This window comes from Mustelus asterias, chromosome 3, assembly GCF_964213995.1.
Source record: "Mustelus asterias chromosome 3, sMusAst1.hap1.1, whole genome shotgun sequence".
Taxonomy (NCBI): Eukaryota; Metazoa; Chordata; class Chondrichthyes; order Carcharhiniformes; family Triakidae; genus Mustelus; species Mustelus asterias.
Window position 1 is genome coordinate 81549355 of NC_135803.1, and position 14693 is coordinate 81564047.

The window sequence follows — 14693 nt, forward strand, 5'->3', positions numbered from 1 at the left end:
GATTCCCGCCATGAACGCATCTCGGATCAGATCATTGGTGTATTGAGTAGCCGACACCTCCTTGCAATTGCAGGCTCTGGCTAGCTGTTGAAGTTCGCACAGGTACTGTCCCGTAGTTTCGCCGGGCTGCCGCCGTCGAGTGGCTAATAGGTGACGAGCATGAATTTCGTTCGGCTGTTTATGGTACAGCTTCTTGAGTAATTCGATGGTCTCTTTGTAATTTTGGGAATCACGGATTGTTGCATACACAGTGTAGCTCACCCTTGCGTGGAGGACCCGCAATCTGTCAGCGGCGGACTGGACTGCTGTCGAGGCGTCGATGTAATCCTCGAAACACTTCAACCAATGGTCGAAAGTATTCGACGCTCCAGTGGCACGTGGATCCAAGGTTAGCCGATCGGGTTTCAGCATCTGCTCCATTTTCCTTTGAACAAAATTTTCGGAATTTTGTTGTGAATAAAATTGATGCGCGATTAATTCACTCGGGAGGCTAGGACGTACCCGGGAATAAAGGCTTTTATTCACAACAAGAATAGAGCATACTGCTTAACAATACTATCCCAGACTAAGGGCTACTAGGAAGAAGCAGTGACCTTTATACTCCTGTAAGAAGGCGGAGCCAAACGGAGTGTACCACAGACCAATGCTAACAGGTGGAACACCCCAACCCTAACCCCAACAGTAACAGGAGTAACATATGTACAAGCACCCATAGTGGTAACCATCTATGGTTCACCACACTAGGTCTTCATAAACTTTAAGGGCGGGATTTTCCAGCCTCGCTCGAGTGAGACTGAAAATTCCCGCCCAAGATCAACAGACATTTCCGTTATCCACCCCTCACCCATTGCAATTCCGTGGCAGGCGAGGACGTAGAATTCCAGTGATAGAGTCTGTAGAAAGTAATCATTTGTTATTGAAAGTTTCTTTAAATAGTGCTAGCGATGGAGGGACACGTTGGAGAAATTGGTCTTTGTGTTGTTAAAAGTATTTTTGTGTGTGTTTAAAAGAGGGCACTAACTGGGGGGATGAGGTCGACAATGGCAGCTCGATGTCATATCAGTGTTTGATTTTTACTGATGTCATGATCTGTCAGCTCTACCTTCGTCCAGCACCCTCTCACAACTCCCATCTTAGCACCTCATCAGAATATCCCACCTATCCAGAGGTGTGGTCTTTTAGATGGACGCCAAACTATATCTTCATCTTGCTCGTCAAGTGAATGTGAAAGTTTCCATGACACTTCTTCAAAAAGGGAAAAGTCCTCCCCCCTTCCCCTGCCCCTGATGTCCTGGTCAATATTTAACACTCAGCTAACAGCTATGTTATGATCAGTGTTCATCGCTGGGGCAGGAGCGGGGAGGTGGGGGGGCCTTGTGTCTGGCTTGGGACCAATAATCGTTTTGTTTAAAGCAGATAAAGGCTGACATTCAAGGCATCTACCTTTTGAATAAAGCCACAAGATTCCACAGATTTTGAACAAGCAAAAATAAACTTTACTATGCAAGTTCAGAAAGATAAAATAACTAACAGTGTCTATCTTATGCTCGAGCATTCAGGGTAAGTATGAGGTAGATGTGAATTAATGAATGAACTGTGGTCAAACACACCACACTACAGAATAAATGACATTTGCAACCAAGACAGAGCCCACAGATAACTCAAGAACTCACCTAGACGTCAGTAAACACCAAGTCAAGTAATCTCACTGAAACTGTCTCACAGGAAATTCCTAGCTCCACCTTCGAAGATCTCTCCTCGGAATCCCATCTAGCGGTTGTTCCAAATCTGACGCCTTTTATAATGATCCACCCCACAGGGTTTCAATCTTGCCTTCGAAGATTCCTACTCCCTGGATTCCCGAATACATTCAAACACTAGCTTACAAGCACAATTTCAGATCTATGACCATGCCAAGCAGAACACCACTGCTGATGCAGCGTACCTTTGCTCTGGTGGGATGGAGTCAACCTTCTAACTGCAGCCCTTTTTTAAAATTCAGAGCCTATTTCCTTACTCCCTGCATATAACTTACTTCACGGGATCTGTTCCTATGTCTGTGACATTTCTGACTGACAGACTGCCTCAAACTGACTGCCTCAAGATGAGTTGCTCACTGACACTTGAACTCTCCTGGTGAACTATCAAAACACTCCTAGAGATTCCCATCCTTGTTGCTAGGCAGCAACCAATGTAACAAGCATTGGAACTGTCCTGCACCTTAAATGTTACAATCTCCACGGACAGGTTTAGCACCAAAGGACACACAGATCAAAGGACTTCATGACAACTGAAACGGATTGTTCTTTATGGGATCTTGCTGTGTGGGGATTGTTTGCCTGGCTTCCCAGATAACATTAGTGACTACACTTTAAGATGCTTAGCTCGCTGTAAAAAATATGATTGTGAAAGACAAATTGTTTTTCTTATAGTCCCAAGTTATATGAATATATAATTATATGTTTGGAAGTGTGGACATATTTCTGAACATAAAGCCTTGTAACCATTTACAGGAGAGGTCAGCACCATTACAGCCAAGGGAATATCTAAGGCCTCATCAGCCTTTCAATCTCAGGGTTTATGTAGCCTAACAGTTTAACTTTGATTCAAATCGCTTCCTCTAAATTCTCTTGCCCTTAAGTGTCTGTTCAGTGAGGAAGTGGGGGCATGGTGGCACAGTGATTAACACTGCTGCCTCAGAGCGCCAGGGTTCGATTCCCGGCTTAGGTCACTGTCTGTGCAGAGTCTGCATGTTCTCCCCATGTCTGCGTGGGTTTCCTCCAAGTGCTCCGGTTTCCTCCCACAGTCCAAAAGATGTGCTGGTTAGGTGCATTGGCCATGTTAAATTTCCCTTCAGTGTACCTGAACAGGCGCAGGAGTGTGGCGACTAGGGGATTTTCACACTAACTTCATTGCAGTGTTAATGTAGGCCTACTTGTGACAATAATAAAAATAAACTTTAAACTTAACAAACTTTAAATGGCTGCTGAAAGAATGACAAACCTCCAGTACCTCACCCCAGCTGCCTATTTTTATCATGTGAGTGTGGATAGTAATGTCTTTCAGTTATTCAGCTTTGGAACCATGATAATTCCATTCAGTATTTAATAACAAATTCCATCCAATAGAGCTTTGGAAGTGTGAACCAATGACATTGACCTCCCAACACTTTCTTCTCACTTGCCTGGAGATTCCTGAGACCAAGAACAGCAGATTAATGCTTGGCCTGAGATTGAGAAACTTAGGGATTGAACATGTAACTTCACAAACTGTGTAGGTTACCACTACATCAAATGGGGAAATTTGAATAACTGGATACACATCCAACTCTTCAGACCCAAGTGTGCTAAAATTGTTCCCTGCAAAGCATCCACAATCACAAATTCTAAAAGTCAGCATAACCCTTTCATCTGTCCATGATCCTTTCTACCTCACGGTCCCACGACAGCGAAAATCTTATTAAAGTACAAAATGGAGAATAAGGGCTGAGATTTTCCAGAACGTCATGGCAGGTACCGTCGCGGGTGATTTGGTGGCCTGGTCAAAAATCCATCAACTGTCAGCTGGACCGGATGATTCTGGTGGTGGGCGGGATCATAAAATCCCACCGAACGTTTCCACAAAAAAAGTCAAAGAAATGCTTCCATTGTTGAAGAATGTTCCAGCACAGAAGGAGACCACTCGGCCCATCAGGCTCTCTTTGGAAGATCTATACAATTAGTCCTACCCCCTGCTTTGGCCCTGCGAGCTTCCCTTGTTCAAGGGCTGCCTCGTTAAATGTGTTTAAGTCACAGATAGATAGATTTTTAACCATTAAGGGAATTAAGGGTTATGGGGAGCGGGTGGGTAAGTGGAACTGAACCCACTATCAGATCAGCCATGATCTTATTGAATGGCGGAGCAGGCTTGAGGGGCTAGATGGCCTACTCCTGCTCCTACTTCTTATGTTCTTATGTTCTTATTAATCTAATTACCTTCTGAAAATTGAATCTGTTTCCATCATTGCTTGCATTCCAAATCACAATAACTCTCTGCATTAAAAAAATTCTCAACTATCATCCCTGAGCTCACTGATCTATAATAGCCCCAGTCTGGCAACATCACCAAACTTAAAATTCTCTTTCTTGTTTTCAAATCCCTCCATGACATCTTCTATACTCTCCTCCAGTCCTCCAACCTCCATGATCACCGCGCTGCTCCAAGTCTGGCCTCATGTAAATCTCTGATTTTCTTTACTGCACCTTTGGCGCACGTGCCTTTAGCTGGAATTCCCTCCCAAAACCACTCCACGCTTTCACCTCTCCTTATTTAAGATGCTCCCTAAAACTTATCAAGCTTCAACCTGTCCTCACATCTCTTTATCTGACCATCTGTCAAATTGAATTTGTGAAACAGCTCGGCCAATTACCTTAGTCATTCTATACAAATGCGAGTTATTGTTGGTATTTATTCCATCAAAATTTTGCCAACTCTATTAAATTGCCCTTTAACTTTTCAGCTCTCAAGATAACTATCCCAGATTTTTTAGTACTGCGATATAACTGAAATCCTTGTTCCTGGTACCATTCTATTAAACCTCCTCCGCACCTTCTTCAAGAGCATGGAATTCTTCCCAATCCGTCATGCCCAGAAGTGTGCAAGTTACTATTTTGTGGTAAATGTATTGCTGGGTCAAACTGCACGTTGTCCAGGATTTCATCACCAGCAATTGCAGACATAGTGAAAAGCAAATGATACATTCATGACAGCAGGGAAAGGCTGTACAAAGATGGACAGAGTGAGGAAAATAGATCGACATGAACCTTTGAAGACAATTCAGTCCTCGTAGAATTCACACTTATTCTTAGATTGATATATTTAAAAGGATTTTCCTCTACTAATGAAGGGTGCAGAGGTGACAGAAAGAGAGATTCTAGTCAGGCAGTCCCTACAGTCTGTCTTTCACTTCTTAAGAATAAAAGCATTCTGTTCGGAAGTTAACCCGAATTTCACTGTGATTCATCAATCCATAGAAATGCCAGCAACAAACAAAAATTTTTTAAACTGTAGTTTTATCTTCATTGCCCCTGCTGTTCTGTTCCCAGAATAGGTCCAGGCAAAACAAACCTGAAAATTGAAAATCTGAAAATCTTTCTGCATTTAATGAAATTGAAGAAGTAAAAGACTCTCTCCATTCAAGTCTCTCCAGGACACAGAGTCTCAGATCCTACTGCTTGCACACATGTCTTTCTTTCACTTAATGCTGAAGCACAATGTCCACGAGCCTTGCTGTATTTGGTGACAACATTTCAGACTCAGGCTCCAAAGGAAGAAAGAGGATCTCAGCACAGGTTCCAGTTTACATAGGGCTCAATCTTCACATCATGCATTCATGTTAAATGAATTTTAAGGCAGGTAGAACCTTAAATCCTGACAGTGCAGAAGGAGGCCATTTGGCTATTGAGTCTGCTCTCCAAAAGAGCATCCCACCCAGACCCACCCCTCTGCCCTATCCCCGTAACCCCACACACTTGCCATGGCTAATCCACCTCACCTACACATCTTTGGACTGTGGGAGAAAACTGGAGCACCCGGAGGAAACCCACGCAGGCACGGGGAGAAGATGCATAGAACATATAACATTACAACGCAGTACAGGCCCTTCGGCCCTCGATGTTGCGCCGACCAGTGGTACCAAACTAAAGCCCCTCTAATCTACACTATTCCAATATCATCCATATGTTTATCCAATAACCACTTGAACGCTCTCAACGTTGACGAGTCCACCACTGCTGCAGGCACGGCATTCCACGCCCTTACTACTCTCTGAGTAAAGAACCTACCTCTAACATCTGTCCTATCTCTATCACCCCTCAATTTAAAGCTATGTCCCCTCGTGCTCGCCAACACCATCCGAGGAAAAAGGCTCTCACTATTCACCCTATCTAATCCTCTGATCATCTTGTATGCCTCTATTAAGTCACCTCTTAACCTTCTTCTCTCTAACGAAAACAACCTCAAGCCCCTCAGCCTTTCCTCATACAATTTTCCCACCATACCAGGCAACATCCTGGTAAATCTCCTCTGCACCCTTTCCAACACTTCCACATCTTTCCTATAATACGGCGACCAGAACTGTACGCAATACTCCAAATGCGGCCGCACCAGAGTTTTGTACAGTTGCAGCATGACCTCCTGGCTCCGAAACTCAATCCCTCTACCAATAAAAGCTAACACACCGTACGCCTTCTTAACAACCTTATCAACCTGGGTGCCAACTTTCAGGGATCTATGCACATGGACACCCAGATCCCTCTGTTCATCCACACTGCCAAGTATCTTACCATTAGCCCAGTACTCTGTATTCCTGTTACTCCTTCCAAAGTGAATCACCTCACACTTTTCTGCATTAAACTCCATTTGCCACCTCTCAGCCCAGCTCTGCAGCTTATCTATGTCCCTCTGTAACCTGCCACTTCCCTCCGCACTGTCTACAACTCCACCGATTTTAGTGTCATCCGCAAATTTACTAATCCATCCTTCCACGCCCTCATCCAAGTCATTAATAAAAATGACAAACAGCAGTAGCCCCAAAACAGATCCTTGCGGTACACCACTAGTAACTGAACTCCAGGATGAATATTTCCCATCAACCACCACCCTTTGTTTTCTTACAGCTAGCCAATTCCTGATCCAAACCACTAAATCACCCTCAATCCCATGTGTCCGTATGCAAACTCCACACAGACAGTGACCCAAGCCAGGAATCGAACCCGGGTCCCTGGCGCTGTGAAGCAGCAGCACTAACCACTGTGTCACCGTGCCACCTGTCAGTGGAAACATACACTCAATTTGAATTAATTGCCCTTGCCTTGAGCTGGCACAACAACAAAAACTTAGATTTATGTAGCACATTTATCATAATGTAATTCCCAAGACACTTCACAGGAGGCGTATCAATAAATATATGACATTGAGTCATGTAAGGAAATAAGGGCCGGAATTCTTCAGCTGTATTGCCAGTGGGATTCTCTGGTTCCACCGTTAGCAGGCGTAGGAAATAGGAAATCCCATTGACAGCAGCGGGACCAGAGAATCCCACCGACAGCGAAAAGGACGCCACTTCCTGCCGCTGAGAAATACACGGCTGGGAGGTCAGAGAATCCCATGGTGGCTCTGACATCCATCATTATGAAGTGCTTCGAAAGGTTAGTCATGGCATGAATCAATTCCAACCTCATGGATTGCCTGGATCCCCTACAGTTCGTCTACCACTGCCACAGTTCCACAGCAGATGCCATATCTCTGGCCCAGCACTCAACCCTGGAACATCTAGATAACAAAGACACCTATGTCAGACTCCTATTTTTTGACTACAGTTCAGCCTTCAACACCATTATTCCGATGAAACTCATCTCCAAACTCCATGGCCTGGGACTCAGCTCTTCCCTCTGCAGCTGGATCCTGAACTTCCTAACCCACAGACCACAATCAGTAAGGATAGGCAACAACACACCCTCCATGATCATCCTCAACACCGGTGCCCCACAAGACTGTTCTCAATCCCCTACTGTGCTCCTCATACATCTATGGCTGTGAGGCCAAATATCCCTCTAACTCGATTTTCAAGTTTGCTGATGACACCACCGTAGTAGGTCGGATCTTAAATAATGATGAGACAGAATACAGGAAAGAGATAGAGAATCTGGCGAACTGTTGCGACGACAATAATCTCTCCCTCAATGCCAACAAAACAAAGGAAATTGTCATCGACTTCAGGAAGCGTAGTGGAAAATAATACATCAACGGGGACGAAGTGGAAATGGTCAAAAGCTTCAAATTTTTAGGTGTCCAGATCACCAACAACCTGTCCTGGTCCTCCCATGCCAACACTATAATTAAGAAAGCCCACCAACGCCTCTACTTTCTCAGAAGACTAAGGAAATTTGACATGTCAGCTACAACTCTCACCAACTTTTACAGATGCACAATAGAAAGTATTCTATCTGGTTGTATCACAGCTTCGTATGGCTCCTGCTCTGCCCAAGACTGCAAGAAACTACAAAGGTCGCAAATCTATTCACTCTGTCTACACTTCCCACTGCCTCGGCAAAGCAGTCAGCATAATTAAGGACCCCATCGTACCCGGACATATTCTTTTTCACCTTCTTCTGTCGAGACAAATATACAAAAGTCTGAGGTCACGTACCAACCGATTCAAGAACAGCTTCTTCCCTGCTGCCATCAGATTTTTGAATGGACTTACCTTGCATTAAGTTGATCTTTCTCTACACTCTAGCTATGACTGTAAAACAACATTCTGCACTCTCTCGTTTCCTTCTCTATGAATGGTATGCTTTATCTGTATAGTGCACAAGAAACAATACTTTTCACTGTATACTAATACATGTGACACTTATAAATCAAATCAAATCAAATGCGACTGTTGGAGAAATGAATAGTAAATTAGAGAAATTTCAAATAATCCAGCATTTAATCACTAATAAAACTACTAGCAATGAGTGAAATGACCTCAGATCAGACTTTCAGTCTAACAGGGGTGCTGTCTGCATGAAGACGGTACGAACACAGTAAGAGATTTTAAAATGTATGAGATTTGAACAAGTATTTCTGATTTAAACATGTATTTTGGATTTTAAAATGTGTTTTATCTGTATTTTTAAATTAATTGTACACTTTAGCCAAAGGCAGGCTGCTGCGATGCATCATGGGATGAAGACTTAGCAGACAAACCACATTCTTTGGAACAATAAAATTACAGAATGTACATAGTTTTATCAGTAAAAATTATGAACAGTATGGGGGCTATTCTCCCATCCCAGCGCAATGGGCTGGGGGAACCGTGTGTCAGCTGATTCACAGGATTCGGGCATGCGCTCCTGCCGCGCGCGCACCTCCCAGCGCCACATATCTGGCGCAATTGGAACCACGCTAGAAAACGGCGGGAACACCAGGTAAGTCATTTAACATATTTTACATATCTTTTTAATGTGATTAGCAGACTCGGGTCTGAATTCTTTAGGCCCGCTAGCATCTCCCACCTCGTCAGGAGTATTTCACTCCAGCGGGGTTCAGACTAGCTCCCCATTTTCAGGAACTAGCTGGACGACCCTATTGGAGTCAAGGAGAGGCAATCAGGGCCATCCAGGGGGTCGGGCAGCACCGGGAGTGATGCCCCCTGGGCATGGGCACCCTGGCAGTGCCAGCCTGTGCCCCCAGCACTGCTCAAATGGCAAAATGCCCATGCCCATGGAGCATTTTGTCACTGCCCACCAGACATAAGGTAGTGCCAAGGGTTAGGGGCCTAGGAGACAGGGTCTGGGGCAATCGGTGGGGGTGGGTGGGGTCCTGCTGCCACTTTGCATGAGGATCCATTGGGGCTGGAGGGAGGCCAGTGATCAGGGTGAACGGTCAGCGGGGGAGTCTTCCTGGGGGCGGGGGGGGAAGGGTGGGTGAAGGGGTCTGCTGGGTTGGGGTGGGGGAATCACTGCTGGGAGGGTGGGGGTGTCAGGGATGGCCTGCGAATACACGGTGGGGGGGCTGAGGAGGCAGCAGAGTGGGGGTCCCGGGCTGGCCAGCAATCGAGCTGGCCAGCAAATGGGAGGCTGACAGTTCGGGGCCACTGCTCACTGCGCATGTGCAGAGGCAAGCTGGTTTCAGCTTTCCAAGCGGGAATAGGTCCCGCCCCCCTTGATAGTGATATTCACGATCGTGGCCTCTGCATTGTAGAGTGTGGGAGATTCTAGTTGAACTCCCACTAAAAAAACAATCATGATTTACACCAGTTTTCCCGCGAATTCAGCACTTGGAACTTTTTTGGCATAATCGCGACCTATGGTTCCCAAAGCTATTTTATGAATAGGGCTCTTCAAGTTGCCCAGATAAGACAGTTCTTATGATGTGAGAATGTCAGCTGTCTGGTTCAGCCATTGATGTGAATGAGAATTGGTGGGAACAGTACATTTGACCTTTATAGCTAAGCATCTGGGGTTGCTAAGCGACGGGGGAAGAAGCATCCAGATTCTACAGACCAATGAAATCCAATGATTCCAGAGGGTAAAATGCAATTGGCTAAGGTATATGACAACTGTTAACAATGATTGATTTGTACTAATAATGACTGGTTCATAACTACCGGATGGGCGGGAAAAGTAAAACTTGAGAAATGTACAATTGATCTGTCTGATGCATTGTAACTCCAGACTGCTATTGGAACGCTCAAGGCCTTCACTTCTAGAAAGGCATTGGACTGCCCAATGCTAACCTCTCCCATTGATCGTTGGTCAAATAATGATACGTCTTTAACCGGGACACTAGTGTCATGATTCTTTGTATTAGCTGAAGTTTCGGCATTACTTAGTCTCTGAAAAGACCCCACAATTGCAACCCTTGTGCATCTACTCAGAATCCTAAATAAGTCACCCTTGTTTGCCTTAAAGGTGCATTTCTTTCTCTTTAATTGTACTCCAGTTTACTGGAATCCTTTTAAAACCTCCTTTAGGTTGGTTACATGTTCCTCCTCTGTGGCTCCCATGATTAGCACATCATCCAAGTAAACAACTACCTTTAGCAAATCTTGTAATAGGCTCTCAATCGTGTGTTGAGAGATTGCACAAGCCAATGAGATTCTGATTGGCAGTCTGGTGTACTGGTAATGTGTTAATCATGACAAATTCTCTGGCTGCCTCATCCAGCTGGTGCAAATAACTCATGTCTAACTTAGTGTAATTTCAACCTTCAACTAGGTTGGCATACAGGTCCTCTATTTTAGGTACAGGATACCTGTTCCATCTTGCCACCTAATTCAAAGTTAATTTATATTTCCCACATATTCATTGCAGTCATAACTGGCTTAAGTATTGGCACAATGGAAACTGCCCACTCCACGAACTAGGCTTGACAATGGCTAAATGGTCTAACCTTCTAAGTTTGGTCTCCACCTTCTCATGTAGTGAATAGGGCACGAGTCTTGCTCTGTAAAATTTGGTGTAGCCTTTGAATATACACAAATTTTGGCTTTCAAGCCGTGTATTTTGTTTCGTTCTTCTTCAAATACCTCCTGGTATTTCTGGAGCACATCATGCAGGTCCCCTTCAATCATTTTAAAACTTTCTAGCCGATTCAATATTATTTTCTGCAGCCAATCTTGTCCCATGCAAGCTTGGCCCTTTGTCCTCAGCTGCAATTAAGGGCAGTTGGGAAGACTGCTGTCTGTAACTTACAGGTGGTGTTGTTATTTCCAAAATCCGTACAGCCTTCCCCCCATGTGCATTGCCAGCCTTACTGCCGTATTATTTAATCTCAGGGGCTGGTCGCCTCCCTGTAGATATCGATAAACTTGTTCTCCCATTACTGTGGCAGAGGCTCCTGTGTCGATCTCCATTTTGAGCGGACAACCTTGAACAATCAGTACGATTGCGATGGGAACCACTTTGGCCACTTTAATATTATTCAACCTGTATACATCTGAATCTTCTTCATAATTACTCTCTACTCTGTGCACTGGAGTTGGAATTTATTTTTCTCTAGCACTGAGCAGTCCCTGTTCAGTCTTTACTTGCTTCTTATATGACCAATTCTGCCGCAGTTGTGACACATAGCTTTCCTAAACCTACACTTCTCCTAGGGTGGGCTCTCCCACACCAATAGCATCCTTCACAGTTCTTGGTTTTCCTATATCTCTGCACTCTCTCTGGTTCTGTACTTCTTCGTTCGCTAAGCTCTGCACCCATATTCCTACTGCCATTAGCAGTTTCCCTCCAAACTTGGTGGACCTTGCCAGCTTGCATGCTTTGAAGTTCTACTGTGCCTTTTTCTGCACTTTCCATAGCAAGAGCAATTTCTAACACTGCCTTTAGGGTTATTTCTGCTTCTGACAACAGTTTCTTCTGTATGACAGTATTATTCACCCCACATACCAGCCAGTCTCTCAACATCTCATTAAGAGCAGGCCCAAATTCAGAATGTTAACCTCATCATGAAAGCTGTTTTTGCTTCCCAAGGGGCTCTTGCCATTGAATTAAATTTATATCTCTGCATAGTCACTGAGGGATTCGGGTGATAATACTCTTACTATTTCTGTGAGTTCTTCAAAGTTTTAGTGTAAGGGGCATCCAGAGAAGTCAAGCTCTTATGTTTGGACACTGCAGGCTGTTAACAGAATTACTCTCTGCTGCTTTCCCCCACCCCCCCTCCCCCCACTCCATCCCCATTTCACTTGCTTTGAGGAAGTATCTCAGGCATTCAACATACTGAAACCAATCCTCCGAATTAGGTTCGAATGGCTCAAGCTTTCCAAACAGAGGCACTACGATAACTCACTGACTGCTGAATAGACATGTTTCCAATGACTTTTCTGCCCTGCCATTCTCTGTGGCAAATGAAAAGTGCTCAGTTGATCCTTGCCGCCAAGTTTAATATCTTGGAAAGAGTGGTAACGCCAAGTGGAGTAACTAAAGAACTATTTATTAACGGGAATAACTTTGTACAGAGTGAGGAAGATGCTACTAGTTACTTCGATTCCAGTCTCCAGACTGCCTGGGAGAACCCACATGTAATGCCAAGATTTGTGCACGTTGCATGACTCTTCGAAACATCAGACCTAAAAGGGGCTCACTACTGCAAACATGCTGCCCAGATGCTGGAACCTCTGATAATGCAGCACTGTCTCAGGATGGCACAGCAATGTCAGTTTTGGAGTGGGGCATGACTCAGACAGCCCCAGAAGAAACTGCCTGCCAAGGCATGTCACCAACATCAGAAAGACAAGGGACGAAAAACAAATCAAGTAAACGTTAGACTCGTAAATGAACTAACCACAAGATGACAGAAATCAATATTATGTTTGTTGTACATACGTTCTTGAACATGATACAGTTTCATCTGCTGAACATAATGATTTGGAATAATCATTCTGCTTTGAATCTATTGTCACTCCTGCTGCAAATAATGAATAAATAATTGATTGAAACTCGTGATCAATTGAAATGCAGTCAAGTTCTAAGTGGTTGTTTGGAATGGAGACAGCTCATTCAGTCAGAAGGATATTTCAGCATGTTTGATTGTGAGCAGATGATGCATAATTCAAAGTCACACCAAGCAGCAATACAGGAATGGAAAACTGGAGGCTGATCTGGACATTGCCCGAGTTCAAAGCTTTGACCATAATTAGGTTTTGGATTTCTCAGTCTTCATCATTTCTGAATAACATAAATCTGAAATTCAAGTTGCTCCAGTTTCCAGCATGAAATGGCAGCAGGGTAGGGAGAAGATCTGATCAGCCCACATGTTGGTCCTGGATTGGGTGGAGGGCAGAGTCTGAGCTGTAGTATTTCTACGGAACCAGGAGTAAACACTCTCCTGTTGTTATCACAAACAGAACTCCAGTTCTCCACCCACTTAGATTCTCATCACAATCCCAGAACTTGTACCCAAGACCATGATTTGCATTTGCAATACCTCATGCTTGTTTCAGGAAGGTGAGTTGTACAACGAAAAGTACCTGGCTTCCAATTTGACTAGGATACTACCAGTGAAGACCGAGAAAAGAGGATTTCAAAATCTGCTTGCCCAACACTGATTGAAACATCCAATAAACAGGCACAATTATAGAATCATAGAAACCCTACAATGCAGAAAGAGGCCATTCAGCCCATCAAGTCTGCACCAACTTTCAGAAGAGCATCACGCACAGGCCCTCCCCTCCATCCTAATCCGATAATCCCATGCATTTCCCATGGCTAATTCACCTAACCTACACATCTTGGTATACTAAGGGGCAATTTAGCATGGCCAACCATGTCGAGAGGGCTAGAATACAGGAGCAGAGATATACTTCTGAGGCTCCTTCAACCAGAGAGTGGTGAATCTTTGCCACAGATGGCTGTGGAGACCAGGTCATTCAGTGTCTTTAAGACAGAGATAGATAAGTTCTTGATTAATAAGGGGATCAGGGGTTAAGGGGAAAAGACAGGAGAATGGGGATGAGAAAAACATCAGCCATGATTGAATGGCAGAGCAGACTAGATAGGCTGAGTGGCCTAATTCTGCTCCTATGTCTTATGGTCTTATGACTGCACATATTTGGACTGTGGGAGGAAAGTGGAGCACCAGGAAGAAACCCACGCAGACATGGGAAGATCGTGCAAACTCCATAGAACATAGAACAGTACAGCACAGAACAGGCCCTTCGGCCCACGATGTTGTGCCGACCTTCATCTGAAACCAAGATCAAGCTATCCCACTCCCTATCAACCTGGTATGCTCCATGTGCCTATCCAATAACCTCTTAAATGTTCCTAAAGTGTCTGACTCCACTATCACTGCAGGCAGTCCATTCAACACCCCAACCACTCTCTGCGTAAAGAACCTACCTCTGATATCCTTCCTATATCTCCCACCACGAACCCTATAGTTATGCCCCCTTGTTATAGCCCCATCCACCCAAGGAAATAGTCTTTGAACGTTCACTCTATCTATCCCCTTCATCATTTTATAAACCTCTATTAAGTCTCCCCTCAGCCTCCTCCGCTCCAGAGAGAACAGCCCTAGCTCCCTCAACCTTTCCTCATAAGACCTACCCTCCAAACCAGGCAGCATCCTGGTAAATCTCCTCTGAACTCTTTCCAGCGCTTCCACATCCTTCTTATAGTGAGGTGACCAGAACTGCACACAATATTCCAAATGTGGTCTCA